This window comes from Pocillopora damicornis, chromosome 11 (assembly GCF_964200805.1).
Source record: "Pocillopora damicornis chromosome 11, jaPocDami1.2, whole genome shotgun sequence".
NCBI lineage: Eukaryota > Metazoa > Cnidaria > Anthozoa > Scleractinia > Pocilloporidae > Pocillopora > Pocillopora damicornis.
Window position 1 is genome coordinate 452118 of NC_142680.1, and position 22883 is coordinate 475000.

The 22883-nt window shown below is 39.2% G+C and overlaps 1 long non-coding RNA gene and 1 pseudogene across 1 annotated transcript in view; both read left to right on the top strand.

Annotated features, from left to right (window-relative positions):
* Positions 1-638: 638 nt before the first annotated feature.
* Positions 639-1317, top strand: LOC149036966 (uncharacterized; annotated as a pseudogene).
* Positions 1318-2633: 1316 nt separating this feature from the next.
* The window catches only part of LOC149036967 (uncharacterized), a 37653-nt gene continuing 17403 nt past the window's right edge, over positions 2634-22883 (top strand). Inside the window, exons 1-2 of the long non-coding RNA XR_016181300.1 lie at positions 2634-2750; positions 3370-3418. This is a non-coding gene — a long non-coding RNA (uncharacterized LOC149036967). The remainder of the gene's footprint in view (positions 2751-3369; positions 3419-22883) is intronic.

Sequence of the window (22883 nt, forward strand, 5' to 3'; positions counted from 1 at the left end):
CAGATTCAAAGTAAGAGAGAATGATTTATCTTTGCTCAAATGAAATTATTAAAATTTTGGGTCAATTTTGTGTAATATTTCTTTTAACTTCTTTGCTGACTGTTAATGTGCAGTGTTTGTATTTAAGCGGAGGATAGCGTCTGATTTTAACTACTTACAACCGCTTTCGGATATTACCGTCAACTTCCGGACGGTACCATCCAATTTCGGACACAGGCGTCTATTTTCGGAGACTTCTTTAGTATCGACTTTCAAATTTTATTGAAAACCGTTCCATTTGCTTTTTTTTTCTTCTTGTTTTTTAATCTTTCCAAAAGTTTTAGAGCATACAAGATCCACTAGGTAACTTCAGGGACACAATTAGAATGCGTGGAGTACAAAATCAGTGCGAAAAAACCCCTCTGAGATGTTTGTCATGAGGTGCAAGGAAAGAAAAAAATATTCTCCACGTCTGAATTAAAATAAACGCAGGCCATTAAATAGTCCTAGTGTCAAAGTCTCAGCCCCTTCATAAGGTCGCGAAAATCCTGTTTGAACTGATCCTGGCCAAACTGGCCCCCCTAATGATCAAGGGCCGTTCAGTTCTCTCGGTCCTGCGCGGAACGCGGGAAGTGCGCGGGAATTCTACGCGTTGAAAAATGGCGGCAGGTTCGTCGCAGACTTGTGGTGAGTATGATATTCTGTCCATTGTTTTGGTTTAAAATAGGATTGCTTTCCCTGAGGTGCTCTACAAAGGTCTTCATAAGCAAATTTTATTTCATTGCAGAGCTCGAGAACGAGGAAAAACTTATTACGTGGTCGTCAAAGAGCATCAAACTATTGATTTCCTTACGACTGGAAAAAACCGACCTCTTCGACAAAAGCAAAGTATGAAAGAAAGTTGCAAGGGATAAAGTTGCAGAGCAATTAAACGCCAAGTCGTTGGTGAGAGTTGCAGGAGAACAGTGCTCGAACAAATGGAAAAAAATAGAGGAGAAGTACAAAAAGTAAGAGAGCACAACGCCAAAACGGGGAATTTGAAGACTCAGTGATGACCCGTAAATTATTCCACCGGGGACTGTTTCCTCTTTGGTTACAGCATTCACTGGTCGAAGTCGTCGGTTGCGGAGGTAATCGATTTTCTGACGGAATTTAAAGAAGAAAAGCGGAAAGAAGAATAATAAAAGCTCGGCCTTGCTCAAAGGATGCACGAGGAGAAAATGGGTACTATGGTTCGATTCCTGGACATTCTGTCAAAGAAGAGAGCGCTGAGAAACAATTTGCGGCAATGTTGTGAGACGGCAGCTTAACAACCTTATCTTTTTACTTTCGGTCAAACAAGTACCGTAATTTCCGGTCGTTTACCCGCACGGCCGATAACCCGCACCGGCCGATTATTGCATACGGCGAAAAAAAAAGTCACCAGATTACCCGCACTGGTGGATAACCCGCACGTTGTTATTCAACTTTTTGGTGGCGAAAACGTGACATTAAGGTGATACATTTCAGTCTTTTAAAAGTTGTCTGATCCAACTTTCGGAAACTTCGAAGCGTCTTTGTCGAGTTTAAAGGTCAAAGAAATTCAGACGCGTGCACAATTCTGTGTCAATATTAGCATGTACTTTATTGATAAGATTATACAGTAAAGACACTAGCGGCCCATGCCCAAACCTCAACGTTTCATACTTGACAGAATGCGAATTTGTGGCCACATTTTGTGCGAGCGATCGTTCAGCGCCATGTTGATTTGTTGAAAAAAAGCTGGGTGAGTATTAAAAGTTGAATTATAAAGTACTGTCGGCGATTTCTGAAAAAATCGACATCTCCGGTTCTATTGGGCCTAACAAGTCCCTTAAAACGGGAAATTTCTCTTTAGCTCAAGCTAGTGTTAAATGGAAATTTGTTACTGATGCGCCGGATATCTTTGGATAATTTTCGTCACCATCAAGGTTTTGTTTTCACGCGTGCCGATAATAATTTGTTCGTCGCGCAACTAATTATGCGTGAAATAAACTCGAGTCGGCATCATGTTTTCGTGCCGCTTTGCGGCACTATTGACACAATAAAATTTACTTGAGAGGTGGAAACGCATGTTGGTGATATTTTTTTTTTCAATTCAACTACCACTGGATTTTAAAATTGTCACATAACCCGCACCTCCCTATTACCCGCAGTGGCGCGCGTTTAATGCAAAATCAACAGATTACCCGCGGGTAAACGACCGGAAATTACGGTAAGCATTGAGGAATAATCGGCTTTCGTTTTCCCCGTTTATTTTTTGTTGCTCGTGTTGTTAAGTATTTATGGAACAAACTACCTCACAGACTATTTCCACCTTTCGAAAATTTCTCTTTTATACCCGTGGAGTGGAAAAGGTGAACCCACGCGGTGCGACTTCCAAATTTTGAACATTTCGTTTCGGTATATGTCGGCATACTATTGTACAAGGTAAACCTTGTTCGAGAAATTTTGGTTTTATCCCAATTTGAAAGTACTTGATAGCAACTTTATAAGCGTCCTAAATATTTCCCTGAAAATTGGAATTCAATTGCACTTGTAGTCAAACTCGTCCCTAAGGTCTGGGTAAATAAAATAAGTCTTGATAACATATGCGATCCCAGTTAACTGTGACTAACATTGAGGTATTTTATCCTCAGGGAAACAAGGTTATTCGTATCGACGGCACGACATCAAGTACAGCTGAACGGCAGCATGTTATCAACACATTCCAGACTGATTCGCCTTACACATGCTTCCTTCTCACAACAAAGGTCTGTGGAATATGCTCAGATCTCTGATACCTGCATCAGTTTTCGGACGGAGACACCAAACCCGGGTACTTGTGTCCGTTTTTGGACACTTCTGGTCAATTTTAAACACTACCGTCCGATTTAAAATACCAGTGTCAGATTTTAGACACGAATATCCCATTTTAGACACTAGTGTCAGATTTCAAGCACTTGTGTCCGATTTTAGAAACATTTTAGATACAAGTATCCATTTCTGGACACTAGTGCCCGATTTTGAAGAATAGCCTCCGATTTTGGACAGTAGTGTCCGCTTTTAGACACTTGTGTCCAAGTTTAGACATTAGTGTCCGATGTAGACACTAGTATCCGATTTTAGGCACCAGTGTCCGATTTTATATGTTAGTGTCTTATTTTGGACATAAGTATGCAATTTTGGACTACAGTGTCTGATTTTAGTCTCCAGTGTCCGATTTTGGATGCTAGAATCCGATTTTGGACAAAATTTTCCATTTTGGGTCGCAAAGCTTCGTCGGGGTCAAATGTACTAACGCTCTATAGGTCCACTTTTTAAACTTCTATTGATCAACTTTTATTTATGACCTAAAATATTTGAAATATTTCAACTGCTCCTTGTCTGCAGGTCGGTGGCGTTGGAGTAACATTGACCTCTACCGATCGTGTGGTTATCTGTGAGTATTCAACGTTTGTACTAATTCCGAATCGATTGTCCGCCAAATAGTCCGGTTTCAAAATATTTAGATGTACCTTTAAACAGTAGACCTTGGTATGATTATTCTAGGGAATGAACTATTGAAACGATCCAATTCTGACATTTTGAAATCCAGTGTGAGACAGAGGAATCAACCCCCACAAACTCTGGGGTTTACTTCTCGGACTCGCTTTGACACTTTGTTGTTTCACGCCAAATTTTTAAATCTTCAAATTAGACACACGGTATTTCAAAATAAATCCGTTCAAACATGGCGCATTATTGACAAATACTTCTTGTTTCCTCTGTTGACCCGAGCTGGAATCCTGCCTCAGATGCTCAAGCCGTAGACAGGGACAATACCAGGAAGGTTCCTTTTGGGAAGGTTTTTTTTTTTAGGAAAGGGGGTATGGGGGGGGGGGGGGGGGGTAAGGTGCGACTTATCGAGGGAATGAGGCGATTAGTTTAGACATATTTCCACCTAAGGGAGGTGTCTGTTTGAGTTTACGAATGATCAGGAACTTACTGTTATGACGGGAATTGCGTTATTTTTGAACCAGGGGAAACAAATTTATTCCGTTGTACAAACGCATTGTAAAAAAAATCCTGAAATGCATCACGGTAAGGACTTACTCAACCACAAACTTTTGATACGTTTTAATATTCAGTAGAAACTTGTATGTGTTCTTTTGGATCGTTCGTTGTGTAAGTGTCTCGCGCACTGTTTTGTATGTGTTCTGTTGACTGTTTGCAACGTTAATGTCTCAAACACTGTTTTGTATGTGTTCTGTTGACTGTTAGTTAGGTTAGGGTCTCGCGCACTGTTTTGTATGTGTTCTGTTGACTGTTTGTCACGTTAGTGCCTTGCACACTGTTTTGTATGTGTTCTGTTTGATTGTTTGTCACGTTAGTGTCTTGCGCACTGTCTCGTGTGTTCTGTTTGATTGTTTGTTACGTTAGTGTCTCGCACCATTTTGTATGTGTTCTGTTTGATTGTTTTTTACGTTAATGTCTTGTCCATTGTTTTGTATGTGTTCTGTTGACTGTTTGTTACGTTAGTGCCTCATGCACTGTTTTGTATGTGTTCTGTTCACTGTTTGTTACATTAGTGTCTCACACACTGTTTTGTATATGTTCTGTTGATTGTTTGTCATGTTAGTGCCCTGCACACTGTTTTGTATGTGTCCTGTTTGATTGTTTGTCACGTTAGTGTCTTGCGCACTGTTTCGTGTGTTCTGTTTGATTGTTTGTTAGGTTAGTGTAGTAGCAAACCTTTATTTAACTAAGGTAATCCCTTCAGAATACTTAAAAGTATATCTGTTATCAATAGGAGCCCTCGCACTGTTTTGTGTGTGTTCTTTTTGATTGTTTGTTACGTTAATGTCTCGCGCACTGTTTTGTAAGTGTTCTGTTGACTGTTTGTTACGTAAGTGCCTCGTGCACTGTTTTGTATGTGTTCTGTTGACTGTTTGTCACGTTGGTGTCTCGTGCACTGTTTTGTATGTGTTCTGTTGACTGTTTGTCACGTTAGTGTCTCGTGCACTGTTTTGTATGTGTTCTGTTGACTGTTTGTCACGTTAGTGTCTCGCGCACTGTTTTCTGTGTTCTGTTGACTGTTAGTCACGTTAGTCTCTCGCGCAGTTTTGTATGTGTTCTGTTGACTGTTACGTTAGTGTATCGCCCACTGTTTTACATGTGTTCTGTTCACCGTTTCTCACTTTAGTGTTTTGTATGTGTTTATTGACAGTTTGTTACGTTAGTGTCTTGCGCACTGTTTTGTATGTGTTCTATTGACTGTTAGTCACGTTAGAGCCTCGCGCACTGTTTTGGATGTGTTTTGTTGACTGTTGGTCACGTTAGTGCCTCGTTAACTATTTTGTATGTGTTCTGTTTGAGTATTTGTTGCATTAGTGCTTCGTGCACTGTTTTGTATGTGTTCTGTTGACTGTTTGTTATGATAGTGTCTCGCGCACTGTTTTGTATGTGTTTTGTTTGAGTATTTGTTGCTTTAGTGCCTCGTGCACTGTTTTGTATGTGTTCTGTTTACTGTTGGTCATGTTAAGGCCTCGCGCACTATTTTGTAGGTGTTCTGTTTGAGTGTTTGTTACGTTAGTACTCTTTTGTACGTGTTTTATGGACTGTTTGTTATGTTAGTGTCTCGTGCACTGTTTTGTATGTGCTCTGTTTCATTGTTTGTTATGTAAGTGTCTTGTGCACTGTTTTGTATGTGTTCTGTTCACTGTTTGCTACGTTATTGTCTCGTGCACTGTTTGGTATGTGTTCTGTTGTTCGATTTTTTGTTACGTTAGTGTATCATGCATTGTTTTGAATGTGTTCTGTTGGATTGTTTCTCACGTTAGTGCCTCGGGCACTGTTTTGTATGTGTTCTCTTAAATGTTTGTTACGTTAGTATGTCGCACACTGTTTTATGCGTGTTCTGTTGACTGTTTGTTACGTTAGTGTCTTGAACACTGTATTGTATGTGTTCTGTTGACTGTTTGTCACGTTAGAGCCTCGTACACTGTTTTGTATGTGTTCTGTTTACTGTTTGTCTCGTTAGTATCTCGTGCACTGGTTTGCATGTGTTTTGTTCACTGTTTGTCACGTAAATGCCACGCGCACTGTTTTGTTTGTGTTCTATTTGATTGCTCGTTACGTTAGTGCCTCGTGCACTGTTTTGTATGTGCTCTGTTAGATTTTTTGTTACGTTTGGGTGTGGGGCACTGTTTTTTATGTATACTGTTGACTTTTTGTCACGTCAGTGTCTCGCGCACTGTTTGGTATGTGTTCTGTTGACTGTTTGTTACGTCAGTGCCCCGTGCAATGTTTTGCATCTGTTCTGTTGACTGTTATTTACGTTAGTGTCTCGCGCACTGTTTTGTAAGTGTGCTATTGACTGTCTGCCACGTTAGCGTCTCGCGCACTGTTTTGTGTGCCTCCTGTTGACTGTATGTCTCTTTGATTGTTTGTTAGGTTAATGTCTCGTTCACTGTTTTGTGTGTGTTCTGTGGACTGTTTGTTACGTTAGTGTCTCGGGCACTGTTTATTATGTGTTCTGTTGACAGTTTGTTACGTTATTGTCTCGCGCGCTGTTTTCTATGTGTTCTGTTGACTGTTTGTTACGTTAGTGTCTTGCGCACTACTTTGTATGTGGTCTGTTTGACTGTTTGTTAGGTTAATTTCTCGTGCACTGTTTTGTATGTGTTCTGTGGACAGTTTGTTACGTTAGTGTCTCGCTCACTGTTTTGTATGTGTTCCGTAGACTGTTGGTCAAGTTAGTGCCTTGCCTACTGTTTTTTCTAATAAAGTTCGGATATAACGCGCTGTCACTGGTTGAAAGAGCGTGCTCTATGAGAGTATAGAGCATAGAACTGAGCTAAAGCTGTCACGCTATCTGCCAAATTGTACTATGTTCGACCTTTTCCGAGACTTCTTTTTAGCTTTTTTCCGACAATTGAAAGTGAAATTTCGGAACAAGCGAGCCGGCAAGTAGCAACAGAAGAACCAAAGAAAGGTTTGTAAACATACCAGGCGCCGAAATTACGTTATTAAAACGTGAGCAGATACGAAAATCCTTAAAGGGAAAACAAAATAGACATTCTGAGTTTTAAAGATTTTCACACTCAGTTAGATTGCAAGCTTACGCACGGTAATAAAAATCAAACACAGCCAACACTCGTATAGTATATAAAGTTCAGAGTTCAAAAACAAAACAGAACAAAACAGAAATGATGAAAAATATAACCAAACTGGCATAACTGTTAAAATCCATACTAATCATGACGGTGTCTGAGCAAATATGATCATGCTGAAGTCCATCGCGGCTCGCTTATCATGGCGATCTCCGGTCATCACAATAAAGCAAGCCTCAGAAACTACATTTACCGCCCTTCGAGTGAAAAAATAAGAGCTCGCTTTGATATCCTTTCCGATGTGTTGAGTGGAAAGTCACTTCAGTCACTGCAGCCGAGTTTTGCGGCGCTGTCATTCCGAGCGATCTTCATGTTCCGGTGAATTCGGCTGTCGTTCATTTAAAAAACACTCGCCTTGAACAGTTTGTTTTCTACCTTGTCATGTGAAAAAACTCGAGTGCTTTTTTAGCCATAATTCGGCTGAAGTTCACTGAACATTTCACTTCAAGATTCTGTATTAAAAACTTCAGGCAAAAGCCTTAAATTCGACCTGCCGAACTATTTTAGTTTGTAAACTATCGCAGATTGTGAACTTTCAAGAAGCGGAGAGAAACATTCGACTACGTCTCGTGTTTCTCCCTACACTTCTTTCGTGCTCTAGCCGCTCCCTGCGTGCTTTATAACAGAACAGAGCACAGTCAAGGCTTCTCTATTTGTTAAGTATGTGTTCTCTTTGATTGTTTTATACGTTAGTGCCTCGTGCACTATTTTGAATGTAAGCTGTAAGATTTTTTGTTACGTTAGTGTTTTTGAATATGTTCTTGAATATGTTCTGTTTGATTGTTTGTCGCGTTAGTGCCTCGCACACTGTTTTATATATGTTCTGTTTAATTGTATGTTACGTTAGTTCCTTGCGCACTGTTTTGTATGTGTTGTTTATTTTTGTTTGTTACGTTTTTGACTTGCGCACTGCTTTAAACGTGTTCTGTTGGACTGTTTGTCACGTTAGTGCCTCGGGCACTGTTTTGTATGTGTTCTGTCGACTGTTTGTTACGTTCGAGTGTTGCGCACTTGTTTTTCTGTTTCTGTTGCCTTTTTGTCACTGTAGTGTCTCGCACACTGTTTGGTATGAGTTTTCTTGACAGTTTGTTAAGTTAGTGTCTTGCGCACTGTTTTGTATGTGTTTTGTTGACTGTTTGTGAAGTTAGTGCCTTGCGCAATGTTCTATACGTGTTCTGTTTGATTGTTTGGTACGTTCGTGCCTTGCGCACTGTTTTAAATGTGTTCTGTAAGACTTTTTGTTACGTTAGTGTTTTGTGCATCGTTTTGAATGTGCTCTGTATGATTGTTTGATATGTTAGTGCCACGCGCACTGTTTTGAAAGCGTTCTGTAAGATTTTTTGTTACGTTAGTGTTTTGCGCACTGTTTTGAACGTGTTCTATTGGATTGTTTGTCACGTTAGTTCCTCCCACTCTGTTTTTCATTTGTTCTGTTTGATTTTATGTCACGTTAATGCCTTGCACAATGATTGATGTGGTCTGTTTGATGACGTTAGTGTTTTGCACTCTCTTTTAAATGTGTTCTGTTGGATTGTTTGTCACGTTAGTACGTCGCACAATGTTTTATTTGTATTCAGTCGACTGTTTGTCACGGTAGTGTCTTGCGCACTGTATGGTATGAGTTTTTTGTTGGTTTCTTACGTTAGTGTCTCGCGCACTGTTTTGTTGACTATTCCTCACGTTGGTGCCTTGTGCACTGTTTTGTGTGTTCTTTTTTATTGTTTGGTAGGTTAGTGCTTCGTGCATTGTTTTTAATATGTTCTGTAAGATGTTTGGTTATGTAAGTGTTTTGCACACTGTTTTGAGTGTGTTCTGTTAGATCGTTTGTCACGTTAGTGCCTATGGCACTTTTTTGTATGTGTTCTGTTTGATTTTATGTATAGCTTTTTGTCACGTTAGTGTTTTGTGCACTGTTTTGAGTGTGTTCTGTTTGATTTCTTGTTACATTAGTGCCTCGCGCACTGTTTTGAATATGTTCTGTATGATTTTTTCCTACGTTAGTGTTTTGCGCACTGTTTTTGAATGTGTTCTGTTGGATTGTTTGTTACGTTAGTGCCTCGCACAATGGTTTGCATGTCTTCTGTTGACGGTTTGTTACATTTGGGTGTCGTGCACTGTTTTGGATGTATTCTGTTGACTTTTCGTCACGCTAGTGTCTCGCGCACTGTTTGGTATGAGTCTTCTTGTCAGTTTGTTACTTGTCTTGCTTACTGTTTTGTATGTTTTTTTCTGACTGTTTGTCACGTTAGTGTTTTTTATTGTTTGGTACGTTAGTGCCTCGCGCATTGGTTTGAATGTGTTCTGTAAGACTTTTTGTTAGGTTAGTGTTTTGCACATTCTTTTCAATGTATTCTGTTGGATTGTTTGTGACGTTAGTGCCTCGAACACTTTTTTATGTGTTCTGTTTGATTTCATGTCACGTTAATGCCTTGCACAATGTTTTGTATGTGGTCTGTTTGATTTTTTTGTCACGGTAGTGTCTTGGGCACTGTTTTCAATGTGTTTTGATGCCTGTTTGCCTCGTAGTGCCTTGCACACTGTTTTGTATGTGTTCTGTTTGATTGTTTGGTACGTAAGTTGCTCGCGCACTGTTTTGAATGGTTCTGTATAATTTGTGTCACGTTAGAGTTTTGCACACCGTTTTGAGCGTGTTCTGTTGGATTGTTTGTTACGTTTGTGCCTCGCACAATGGCTTGCATGTGCTCTGTTGACGGTTTGTTACATTTGGGTGTCGTGCACTGTTTTTCATGTGTTCTGTTGACTTTTTGTCACGCTAGTGTCTCGCGCACTGTTTGGTATGAGTCTTCTTGACAGTTTCTTTGGTTAGTGTCTTTTGCACTGTTTCGTATGTTTTTTGTTGACTCTTTGTCACGTTAGTGCCTTGCGCACTGTCTTTTATGTGTTGCGTTTGATTGTTTGGTACGTTAGTGCCTCGCGCATTGGTTTGAATGTGTTCTGTAAGACTTTTTGTTGGGTTAGTGTTTTGCGCACTCTTTTCAGTGTATTCTGTTGGATTGTTTGTGACGTTACTGCCTCGGACATTTTTTTGTATGTGTCCTGTTTGATTTTATGTCACGTTAGTGCTTTGCACAATGTTTTGTATGTGTTCTTTTTTGGTCACGGTAGTGTCTTGGGCACTGTTTTCAATGTGTTTTAGTGACTGTTTGTCACGTTAGTTCTTTGCACTGTTTTGTATGTGTTCTGTTTGATTGTTTGGTAGGTTAGTTGCTCGCGCACTGTTTTGAATGTGTTCTGTATAATTTTTTGTCACGTTGGTGTTTTGCGCACTGTTTTGAATGTGTTCTCTTGGACTTGTTGTTACGTTAGTGCCTCGCAAAATGGTTTGCATGTGTTCTGTTGACGGTTTGTTATATTTGGGTGTCATGCACTGTTTTTGATGTGCTTTGGTACTGTTTGTCACGTTAGTGCCTTGTGCACTGTTTTGTACGTGTTCTGTATAACTTTTTGTCACGTTAGTGTTTTGCGCACTGTTTTAATTGTGTTGTGTTTGATTGTTTGTTACATTAGTGCCTTGCGCACTGTTTTGAATATGTGCTATATGATTTTTTGTTACGTTAGCGTTTTGCGCACTGTGTGTGTTCTGTTTGATTTTATGTCACGTTATTGACTTGCACCTTTTTTTATGTGTTCTGTTTGATTTTTTTGTCACCGTAGTGTCTTCCGCACTGTTTTCAATGTGTTTTGGTGACTATTTGTCACGTTAGTGTTTTGCGCACTGTTTTAATTGTGTTCTGTTTGATTGTCTGTTACATTAGTGCATTGCGCACTGTTTTGAATGTGTTCTGTATTAGTTTTTTGTTACTTTAGTGCCTTGCACAATGGTTTGCATGTGTTCTGTTGACGGTTTGTCACGCTAGTGCATTGCGCACTGTTTGGTATGAGTTTTCTAGACAATTTGTTACGTTTGGCCTTGTGCACTGTTTTTTAAGTGTTTTGTTGACTGTTTGTCACGTTAGTGTCCTGCGCACTGTTTTGCATGTGGTCTGCTTGATTGTTTGGTACGTTAGTGTCTCGTGCACTGTTTTGAACGTGTTCTGTAAGATTGTTTGTTACGTAAGTGTTTTGCGCACTGTTGTTTTTCTGCAAGATTTTTTCGCGTTAGTGTTTTGCACACTGTTTTAAATGGGTTCTGTCAGATCTTTCATCACGTTTTTGCCTCAGGAAGTGTTTTATATTTGTTTTGTTAACGGTTTGTTACCTTCGGGTGTCGCGCACTGTTTTTGATGTGTTCTGTTGACTTTTTGTTACGCTAGTGTCTTGCGCACTGTTTGGTATGCGTTTTCTTGACAGTTTGTCACGTTAGTGTCTTGCGCACTGTTTTATATGTTTTTTGTTGACTGTTTGTCACGTTAGTGCCTTGTGCACTGTCTTGTGTGTGTTGTGTTTGATTGTTTGGTATGTTAGTGCCTCGTGCATTGGTTTGAATGTGTTCTGTAAGATTTTTTGCTACGTTAGTGTTTTGCGCACTCTCTCAAATGTATTCTGTTGGATTGTTTGTGACGTTAGTGCCTCAGATTAGTGCCTTCCACTATGTTTTGCATGTGTTCTGTTTGATTTCTTGTGACGTTAGTGCTTTGCGCACTGTTTTGAATGTGTTGTGTTGGATTTTTTATCACGTTGGCGCCTCGCACAATGTTTTGTATGTGCTCTGCTGACGGTTTTTTGCGTTTGGGTGTCGCGCACTGTTTTTTACGTGTTCTGTTGACTTTTTTTACGTTAGTGTCTCGTGCACTGTTTGGTATGAGTTTTCTTGACAGTTTGTGAAGTTAGTTTCACGGGCACTTATGTGTTTTGTTGACAGTTCGTCACGTTAGTGCCTCTCCCTCTGTTTTGTATGTGTTCGGTTTGATTGTTTCGTTCGTTAGTGTCTGGCGCACTATTTTGACTGTGTTCTTTTTGATTTTTTGTCACGTTAGTGTTTTGCGCACTGTTTTGAATGTTTTCTGTTGGAATGTTCATCACGTTAGTGCCTCACACAATGTTTTGTATGTGTTCTGTTGACACTTTGTTACGTTCGGGTGTCGCACACTGGTTTTTACGTGTTCTGTTGACTTTTTGTCACGCAAGTGTCTCGCGCACTGTTTCGTATTAGTTTTTTTTTACTATTTGTCACGTTAGTGCCCTGTGCATTGTTTTGTATGTGTTGTGTTCGATTGTTTGGTTTGTTAATGCCTTACGCACTGTTTTGACTGTTCTTTAAGATTTTTTGTTACGTTAGTGTTTTGTGCACCGTTTTGAATGTGTTCTGTCGAATGTTACGTTCGAGTGTCGCGAACCGTTTTTTATGTGTTCCGTTCCCTTTTTTGTCGCTCTAATCTCTCCCACACATGAGTTTTCTTCACAGTTTGTTACGTTAAGGTCTCGCACACTGTTTTGCATGTGTTTTGTTGACTGCTTGTAACGTTAGTGCCTTGCGCAATGTTTTGTATGTGTTCTGTTTAATTGTTTGGTACGTTAGTGCTTTGCGCACTGTTTTAAGGGTGCTCTGTAAGAATTCTACTTATGTAAGTTTTTTTGCGCACCGTTTTGAATGTGTTCTGTTTGATTATTTGGTGCGTTAGTGCCTCGCGTACTGTTTTAAATGCGTTCTGTAAGATTTTTTTACGTTAGTGTTTTGTGCACTGTTTTGAACGTGTTCTGTTTGATTGCTTGGTACGTTAGTGCTTCGCCCACTGTTTTTAATATGTTCTCTAAGATTTTTTGTTACGTTAGTATTTCGTGCACTGTTTTAAATGTGTTAAGTAGGATTGTATGTCACGTGAGTGCCTCGGGCAGTGTTTTGTAAGTGTTCTGTTGACTGTTTGTTTCGTTAGAGTTTCGTGCAGTGTTTTTATTCGTTCTGTTGCCTTTTTGTCACTCTAGTGTCTCGCGCAGTGTTTGGTATGAGTTTTCTTGACAGTTTGTCACGATAGTGTCTCACACACTGATTTTTATGTGTTTCGTTGACTGTTTGTGAAGTTGGTGCCTTGCGCACTATTTTGTATGTGTTCTGTTTGATGTTTTGGTACGTTAGTGCCTTGCGCACTGTTTTGAATGTGTTTTTAAGATTTATACTTAGGTTAGTGTTTTGCGCACCATTTTGAATGTGTTATGTATGATTGTTTGGTACGTTAGTGCCTCGTGCGCTGTTTTGAGTGTGTTTTCTACTGTTTGTGTTACGTTAGTGTTTTGCGCACTGTTTTGAATGTGTTCCGTTGAATTGTTTGTCACGTTAGTGCGTCGGGCACTCTTTTGCACGTGTTCTGTTGACTGTTTGTTACGTTCGATCGTTTCTTACTGTTTTTTTGTGTTCTGTTGCCTTTTTGTCACTATAATTTCTCGCACACTGTTTGGTATGGGTTTTCTTGACGGTTTGTTGCGTTAGGGTCTCGCGCACTGTTTTGTATTTGTTTTGATGACCGTTTGTGAGGTTAGTGCCTTGCGCAGTGTTTTGTATGTGTTCTGTTTTAGTTTTTGGTAGCTTAGTGCCTTTCGCACTGTTTTCAGTGTGTTTTGTAAGATTTTTACTTACGCTAGTGTTTTGCGCACCGTTTTGAAAGTGTTCTCTATGATTGTGTGGTACGTTAGTGTTTCGAGCACTGTTTTGAATGTGTTGTGTACGATTTTTTTGTTACGTTAGTGTTTTTTGCACTGTTTTGAATGTGTTGTGTTGGATTGTTTGTCTCGTTAGCTCCTCGCGCACTGTTTTTCATGTGTTCTGTTGGATTGTCTGTCACGTCAGTGCCTTGCGCGCTTTTTTGTATGTGTTCTGTATAATTGTTTGGTACGTTAGTACCTCGCGCATTATTTTGAATGTGTACGGTAAGATTTTTTACCTACGTTAGTGTTTTGCGCACCGTTTTGAAAGTGTTCTGTTTGATTGTTCGGTAGGTTAGTACTTTGCGCATTGTTCTGAATGTGTTTTGTACGAGGTTTTGTTACGTTAGTGTCAAGGACAGGCGCACATGGCATGCGTGCGCATAATAGTAACAAAACCGCAGACCATCATGTGTGACATAGCAATTGTGTGTTCAATTGCGTTTTCGTCACTAGTGTCTTGCACACTGTTTGGTAGGCGTTTTCTTGACAGTTTTTTGCGTTAGTGTCTCGAGTACTATTTCTTTTTGTGTGTTTTTTTGACTCGGTGACGTTAGTGCTTGCGCAGTATTTTGTATGTGTTTTCTTTGATTGTTTGTTACGTTAGTGCCTTGCACACTGTTTTGAGTGTGTTTTGTAAGATTTATACTAACGCTAGTGTTTTGTGCACCGTTTTGAATGTGTTATGTATGATTGTTTTGTACGTTAGTGCCTCGTGCACTGTTTTAACGTTGTTTCGTTAGAGCTTTGGGCAGTGTTTTGAATGTGTTGTGTTGGATTGTTTGTCAAGTTAGGTCCTCGCACACTGTTTCGCATGTGTTCTGTTTGATTGTATCTCATGTCAGTGCCTGGTGCACTGTTTTTTATGTGATCTGTATGATTGTTTGGTACGTTAGTGCCTTGTGCACTGTTTTGAATGTGTTCTGTAAGATTTGTACTTACGTTAGTTTTTTGCGCACCGTTTCCAAAACGTTCTTTATGATTGTTTAGTACGTCAGTGTCTCGCACACTGTTTTGAATGTTTTCTGTACGATTTGTTGTTACGTTAGTGTGTTGCGCACTGTTTTGAATGTGATCTGTTTGATTGTTTTATACCTTAGTGCTTCGCGCAGTGTTTTGAATGTGTTCTTTACAAGTTTTTTTTTTACGTTAATGTGTTGCGCACTGTTTTGAATGTGTTGCGTTTGATTGTTTGTCACGTTAGTGCCTTGGGCACTGTTTTGTATGTGTTCTGTCAACTGTTTGTTGCGTTCGAGTTTCGTGCACTCTTTTTTATTTATTCTGTTGCCTTTTTGTCACTCTAGTGTCTAGCCCAGTGTTTGGTATGAGTTTTCTTGAGAGTTTGTTACGTTAGTGTCTCGTGCACTGTTTTGTATATGTTTTGTCGTCTCTTTTTGACGTTAGTGCCTTGTGCAGTGTTTTGTGTGTGTTCTGTTTGATTGTTTGGTACGTTAGTGCCTTGCGCACTGTTTTGAATGTGTTGTGTAAGATTTGTAGTTTCGTTAGTGTTTTGCGCACTGTTTTGAGTATGTTGAGTTTGGTTTTTTCACGTTACCTCTTCGCACCCCGTATTGAATGTGTTCTGTTTGATTGTATGTCACGTCAGTTGCTTGCGCACTGTTTTCTGTGTTCTATACTATTGTTTGGTAAGTTGGTGCCTTGCGCACTGTTTTGAATGTGTTCTGTAGGATTTTTATTTGCGTTAGTGTTTTGCGCACCGTTTCGAATGTGTTCTGCATGATTGTTTGGTACGTTAGTGCCTCGTGCACTGTTTTGAATGTGTTGTACGATTTGTTAAGACGTAACTGTTTTGAGCACACCGTTTTCCATGTGTTCTCTTTCATTATATGGCACGTCAGTGTCTTGAGCACTGTTTTGTATGTGTTCTGTTTGATTGTTTGATACGTTGGTGCCTCGTAATTTTTTTGGAATGTGCTGTGAAAGATTTGTTTTGACGTTAGTGTTTTGCACACTGTTTTAATTGTGTTTTGTTGATTGTTTTCTACGTTAGTTCTTCGTGCACTCTTTTGGATGTATATTCTAGGATTTTTGTAGCGATACCGTTTTACGCACTGTTTTGAATGTGTTGCATTGGATGCTTTGTCACATTAGTGCTTTGCGCAGAGTTTTTTGTGTTCCGTTTGATTGTTTGGTACGTTAGCTCCTTGCGCACTCAATTTATCGTGCTTTGTAAGATTTGTAGTTACGTTAGTGCTTTGCACACCATTTTGAATGTATTCTGTATGATTGTTTGGTACGTTAGCGCCTCACCCACTGTTTTGAATGTATTCTGTATGATTGTTTGGTACGTTAGCGCCTCACCCACTGTTTTGAATGTGTTTAGTACGATTTGTGGTTAGGTTCGTGTTTTGCGTACTGTTTTCTATGTGTTCTGTTTGATTGTTTGGTACGTTAGTTCGTTGTGCACGTTTTTGAATGTGTTCTGTAAGATTTGTAGTCACGTTAATGTATTGCGCACCGTTTTGAATGTGTTCTGTATAATTCTTTGGTACGTTAGTGCCTCGCGCACTGTTTCAAATATGCTGTACTTGGTTTTTTCACCTCAGCTCCTTGCACACTGTTTTGCATGTGTTCTGTTTTGTATTGTCATGTCAGTTGCTTGCATTCTGTTTTGTATGTGTTCTGTATTATTCTTTGGTACGTTAGTGCCTTGCGCACTCTTTTAAATGTGTTCTAGAAAACTTTTGCTTACGTTGGTGTTTTGCGCACCGTTTTGAATGTATTCTGTATGAGACTTTGGTTCGGTAGTTCCTTGCGCACTGTTTTGAATGGGTTCTGTACAAATTTTTTACGTTAGTGTTTTATGCACTGTTTTCAATGTGTTCCGTTTGATGGTTTGTCACGTTAGTTCCTTGCGCAGTGTTTTCTATGTGATGTGTTTGAGTGTTTGGTACGTTAGTTTCTTTCGCGCAGTCTTTATTGTGTTTTTTAAGATTTGTTTTGTATGTGTTCTTTTTTATTATTTGGTAAGTGCCTCGTGCAATGTTTTGGAAGTGTTCTGTACGACTTTTCGTTAGGGTGGTGTTTTGCGCACCGTTTTCAATATGTTGTGTGCGGTTATTTTTCACGTTACCTTCTTGCACACTGTTTTGCATGTGTTCTGTTTGATTGTATGTCACGTCACTTGCTTGCGCACTGTTTTGTATGTGTTTTTATCATTATTTGGTACGTTAGTGCCTTGCACACTCTTTTGAATGTGTTCTGGAAGACTTTTACTTACGTTAGTATTTTGCGCACTGTTTCGAATGTGCTCTGTGTGATTGTTTGGTACGGTAGTTTCTCGCGCACTGTTTTGAATGGTTTCTGTAGGATCTTTTTTAGGTTAGTGTTTTATGCACTGTTTTGATTGTGTTCTGTTTGATGGTTTGTCACGTTAGCTCCTTGCGCAGTGTTTTTTATGTGTTGTGTTTGAGTGTTTGGTACCCTTGATTGTTGTGCACTGTTCCTGTTGTGTTTTTTAAGATTTGTAGTTACGTTAGTGCTTTGCGCACCGTTTTGAATGTGTTCTGTATGATTGTTTGGTACTTAAGTGCCTTGTGCACTGTTTTGAATGTGTTCTGTATGATTTGTGGTCACGTTACTTTTTGCGCACTGTTTTGTTTGTGTTCTGTTTGATTATTTGGTGCGTTAGTTCCTTGCGCACGTTTTTGAATGTGTTCTGTAAGATTTGTAGTCACGTTAGTGTATTGCGCACTGTTTTGAATCTGTTCTGTATAATTGTTTGGTACGTTAGTGCCTCGCGCACTGTTTTGAAAGTGTTCTTTACGATTTTTGGTTACGGTAGTGTTTTGCGCACTGTTTTGAATATGTTGTGTTGGGTTTTTTTCACGTTAGCTCCTCTCACACTGCTTTGGATGTGTTCTGTTCGATTGTATGTCACGTCAGTTCCTTGCGCACTGTTTTGTGTGTGTTCTGTATTATTCTTTTGTACGTTAGTGCCTTGCGCACTCTTTTAAATGCGTTCTGGAAGAGTTTTACTTAGGTTAGTGTTTTACACACCGTTTTGAATGTGTTCTTTATGATGGTTTGGTATGGTAGTTCCTTGCGCACTGTCTTGAATGGGTTCTGTACGATTTTTTTTACGCTGGTGCTTTATGCACTGTTTTGAATGTGTTCTGTTTGATGGTCTGTCACGTTAGTTCACTGCGTAGTGTTTTTCATTTGTTCTGTTTGAGTGTTTGGTACCTTTGGTTCTTGCGCACTATTTTTGTTGTGCTTTTTAAGAATTGTACTTACGTTAGTGCTTTCCGCACCGTTTTGAATGCCTTATGTATGATTGTTTCGTACTCTAGTGCCTTGTGCACTGTTTGGAATGTGTTCTGTACGATTTCTGGTTGCGTTACTTTTTTTGCACTGTTTTGTATGTATTCTGTTTGATTACTTGGTACGCTAGTTCCTTGTGCACTTTTATGAATGTGTTCTGTAAGATTTGTTGTCACGTTAGTGTATTGCGCACTGTTTTGAATGTGTTCTGTACAACTGTTTGGTATGTTAGGGCCTCGCGCACTGTTTTGAAAGTGTTCTGTTCGATTTTTTATTAAGGTAGTGTTTTGTGCACTTTTTTGAGTATGTTGTGTTTGGTTTTTTTTCACGTTAGCTCATCTCACACTGTTTTGCATGTGTTCTGTCTGATTGTCACGTCAGTTGCTTGGGTACTGTTTTGTATGTGTTTTTCATCATTCTTTTGTACGTTAGTGCCTTGCGCACTCTTTTAAATGTGTTCTGGGAGAGTTTTACTCACGTTACTTTTTTGCGCACCGTTTTGAATGTGTTCTGTTCTGTACAGTTGTTTGGTACGTTAGTGCCTCGCGCACTGTTTTGAAAGTGTTCTGTACGATTTCGTATTAAGGTAGTGTTTTGCGCACTGTTCTGAATATGTTGTGTTTGGTTTTTTTTCACTTTCACTCATCTCACACTGCTTTGCATGTGTTCTGTTTGATTGTATGTCACGTCAGTTGCCTGCGCACTGTTTTTTATCTGTTTTTTATCATTTTTTGGTACGTTAGTGCCTTGCGCACTCTTTTAAATGTGTTTTGGGAGAGTTTTACTCACGTTACTTTTTTGCGCACCGTTTTGTATGCGTTCTGTGTGATTGTTTGGTACGGTAGTTTCTCGCGCACTGTTTCGAATGCGTTTTGTGCGATCTTTTTTTAGGTTAGTGTTTTATGCACTGTTTTGAATGTGTTCTGTTTCATCGTTTGTCACGTTAATTCCTTGCGCAGTGTTTTTTATGTGTTCTGTATGATTGTTTGGTACTTTAGTCCTTTGCACACTGTTTTGAATGTGATTTGTATGATTTGTGGCTACGTTACTGTGTTGGGTACTTTTTTGCATGTTTTTTGTTTGATTATTTCATACGTTACTTCCTTGCGCACTTTTTTGAATGCGTTCTGAAAGATTTGCAGTCAGGTTAGTGTCTTGCGCACTGTTTTGAATATATTGCGTTTGGTTATTTTTCACGTTAGCCTCTTGGACACCGTTTTGCATGTGTTTTGTTTGATTGTATGTCACGTCACTTGCTTACGCACTATTTTGCGTGTTTTTTATCATTCTTTGGTACGTTAGCGCCTTGCACACTCTTTTGAATGTGTCCTGGAAGACTCTTACTTACGTTAGCATTTTGCGCACCGTTTTGAATGTGTTCTGTGTGATTGTTTGGTACGGTAGTTTTTCGCGCATTGTTTTGAATGCGTTCTGTACGGTCTTTTTTAGGTTAGTGTTTTCTGCACTGTTTTGCATGTGTTCTGTTTGATGGTTTGCCGCGTTAGTTCCTTGCGCATTGTTTTTTATGTGTTGTGTTTGAGTGTTTGGTACGTTAGTTCCTTGCACACTGTTTTTGCTGTGTTTTTTAACAATTATAATTACGTTAGTGCTTGCGCACTGTTTTGAATGTGTTCTGTATGATTGTTTGGTACTTTAGTGTCTCGCGTACTTTTTTGACTGTGTTCTGTACGATTTGTGGTCACGTTATATTGTTGCGTACTATTTGGTATGTGTCCTGTTTGATTATTTGGTACGTTAATTCCTTGCACACCTTTTTGAATGTGTTCTGTAAGATTTGTAGTCACGTTAATGTATTGCGCACTGTTTTAAATGTGTTCTGTATAACTGTTTGGTACATTAGTGCCTTGCGCACTGTTTTGAAAGTGTTCTGTACAACTTTTGGTTAGGGTAGTGTTTTGCAGACTGTTTTGAATATGTTGTGTCTAATTTTTTTTCACGTTAGCTCATCTCACACTGTTTTGCATGTGTTCTGTTTGATTGTATGTCACGTCAGTTGCTTGCGCACTGCTGTTATTGTGTTTTTTAAGATTTGTAGTCACGTTAATGTTTTGCGCACTATTTTGAATGTGTTCTGTATGACTTTTTGGTACTCTAGTGTCTTACGCAGTGTTTGGAATGTGCCTTGTAGGATTTGTGGTTATGTTATTGTTTTTCGCACTGTTTTGTATGTGTTCTGTTTAATTATTTGGTACGTTAGTTCCTTACGCACGTTTTTGAATGTGTTCTGTAAGAATTGTAGTCACGTTAGTGTATTGTGCACTGTTTTGCATGTGTTCTGTGTTATTCTTTGGTACATTTCTGCCCTGCGCACTCTTAAATGTGTTCCTGAAGAGTTTTACTGACGTAAGTGTTTTGCGCATCGTTTTAAATGTGTTGTGTATAATGGTTTGCCACGGTAGTTTCTTGCGCACTGTTTTTATTGTGTTTCTTTAAGATTTGTAGTTACGTCAGTGTTTTGCGCATCGTTTTGAATGTCTTCTGGATGATTGTTTGATACTCTAGTGCCTTGCGCAGTGTTTGGGATGTGCTTTGTAGGATTTGTGGTTATGTTACTGTTTTGCGCACTGTTTTGTATGTGTTCTGTTTGATTATTTGGTACGTTTGTTCCTTACGCACGTTTTTGAATGTGTTCTGTAAGAATTGTAGTCACGTTAGTGTATTGCGCACTGTTTTGAATGTGTTCTGTATATTTCTTTGGTACGTTAGTGCCTTGCGCACTCTTTTAAATGTGTTCTGGAAGAATGTTTTTCCATTAGTGTTTTGCGCACCGTCTTGAATGTATTCTGCATGATTATTTGGTACGTTAGTTCCTTGCGCACTTTTTTGAATGAGTTCTGTAAGAATTGTAGTCACGGTAGTGTATTGCACACTGTTTTAAATGTGTTCTGTATATTTCTTTGGTACGTTAGTGCCTTGCGCACTCTTTTAAATGTGTTCTGGAATAATTTTTTTTCCATTAGTGTTTTGCGCACCGTCTTGAATGTGTTCTGCATGATTGCTTGGTACCGTAATTCCTCGTGCACTGTTTTGACTGGGTTATGTACGATTTTTTTTTACGGTAGTGCTTTACGGACTATTTTGAATGTGTTCTGTTTGATGGTTTGTCACACTAGTTCCCTGCGCAGTGTTTTTTGTGTTGTGTTTGAGTGTTTGGTACGTCAGTTCCTTGCGCACTGTTTTTATTGTGTTTTTGTAGTTACGTTAGTACTTTGCGCACCATTTAGAATGAGTTCTGTTTGATTGCTTGGAACTTTAGGGCCTCGTGCACTGTTTTGCATTTGTTTTGTACGATTTGTGGTGACGTTAGGTCCTTTTGCAGTGTATTTTACGTGTTGTGTTTGAGTGTTTGGTACGTTACTTTCTTTTGTACTGTTTTTACTGTGTTTTAAGATTCGTATTTTTATTAGTGCTTTGCGCACTGTTTTGAATGTGTTTTGTAGGATTTTTGGTTACGTTACTGTATTGCGCACTGTTGTGTATGTGTTCTGTTTGATTATTTGGTAAGTTAGTTTCTTGCGCACTTTTTTGAATGTGTTCTGAAAGATTTGTAGTCACGTTAGTGTATTGTGCACTGTTTTGAATGTGTTTTCTATGAAGCTTTGGAACGTAAGTTCCTTGCGCACTGTTTTGAAAGTGTTCTGTAGGATTTTTTGTTAGGGTGTGTCTTGGGCACTGTTTTGAATATGTCGTGTTTGGTTATTTTTCACGTTAGGTTCTTGCGCACTGTTTTGCATGTGTTTTTTTTTATTGTATGTCACGTCACTTGCTTATGCACTGTTTTATTTGTGTTTTTTATCATTCTTTGGTACGTTAGCGCCTTGTGCACTCTTTTGAATGTGTTCTGGAAGACTTTTACTCACGTAAGTACTTTGCGCACCGTTTCGAATGTGTTCTGTGTGACTGTTTGGTACGGTAGTTTCTCGTGCACTGTTTTGAATGAGTTCTGTACGATGTTTTTCTAGGTTAGTGTTTTATGCACTGTTATGAATGTGTTCTGTTTGATGGTTTGTCACATTAGCTCCTTGCGTGGTGTTTTTAATGTGTTTTGTTTGAGTTGTTGGTAGGTTAGTTCCTTGCGCACTGTTTTTGCTGTGTTTTTTAAGATTTGTAGCTACGTTAGTCCTTTCTGCACCGTTTTGTTTGTGTTTTGTATGATTGTTTGGTACTCTAGTGCCTCGCGCACTGCTTTGAATGTGTTCTGTACGATTTGGGGTCACGTTATATTGTTACACACTGTTTGGTATGTGTTTTGTTTGATTATTTGGTTCGTTAGTTCCTCGCGCACGTTTTTGAATGTGTTCTGTAAGATCTGTAGTCACGTTAGTGTATTGCGCACTGTTTTGAATGTTTTCTCTATAACTCTTTGGTACGGTAGTTCCTTGCGCACTGTTTTGAAAGTGTTCTGTACGATTGTTTGTTAGGGTGGTGTTTTTCGCACTGTTTTGAATATGTTGTGTTTGGTTTTTTTCTTGTTAGCTCCTATCACACTGTTTTTCATGTGGTCTGTTCTATTTCATGTCACGTCAGTTGCTTGCACACTGTTTTGTGTGTGTTCTGTATTATTCTTTGGTACGTTTGTGCCCTGCGCACTCTTGTAAATGTGTTCTGGAAGAGTTTTACTCACGCTAGTGTTTTGCGCATCGTTTTAAATGTGTTCTGTATGATGGTTTGCTACGGTAGTTCCTTACGCACTGTTTTTATTGTGTTTTTTAAGATTTGTAGTTACGTTAGTGTCTTGCGCACTATTTTGAATGTCTTCTGTATGATTGTTTGATACTCTAGTGCCTTGCGCAGTGTTTGAAATGTGCTTTGTAGGATTTGTGGTTATGTTACTGGTTTTCGCACTGTTTT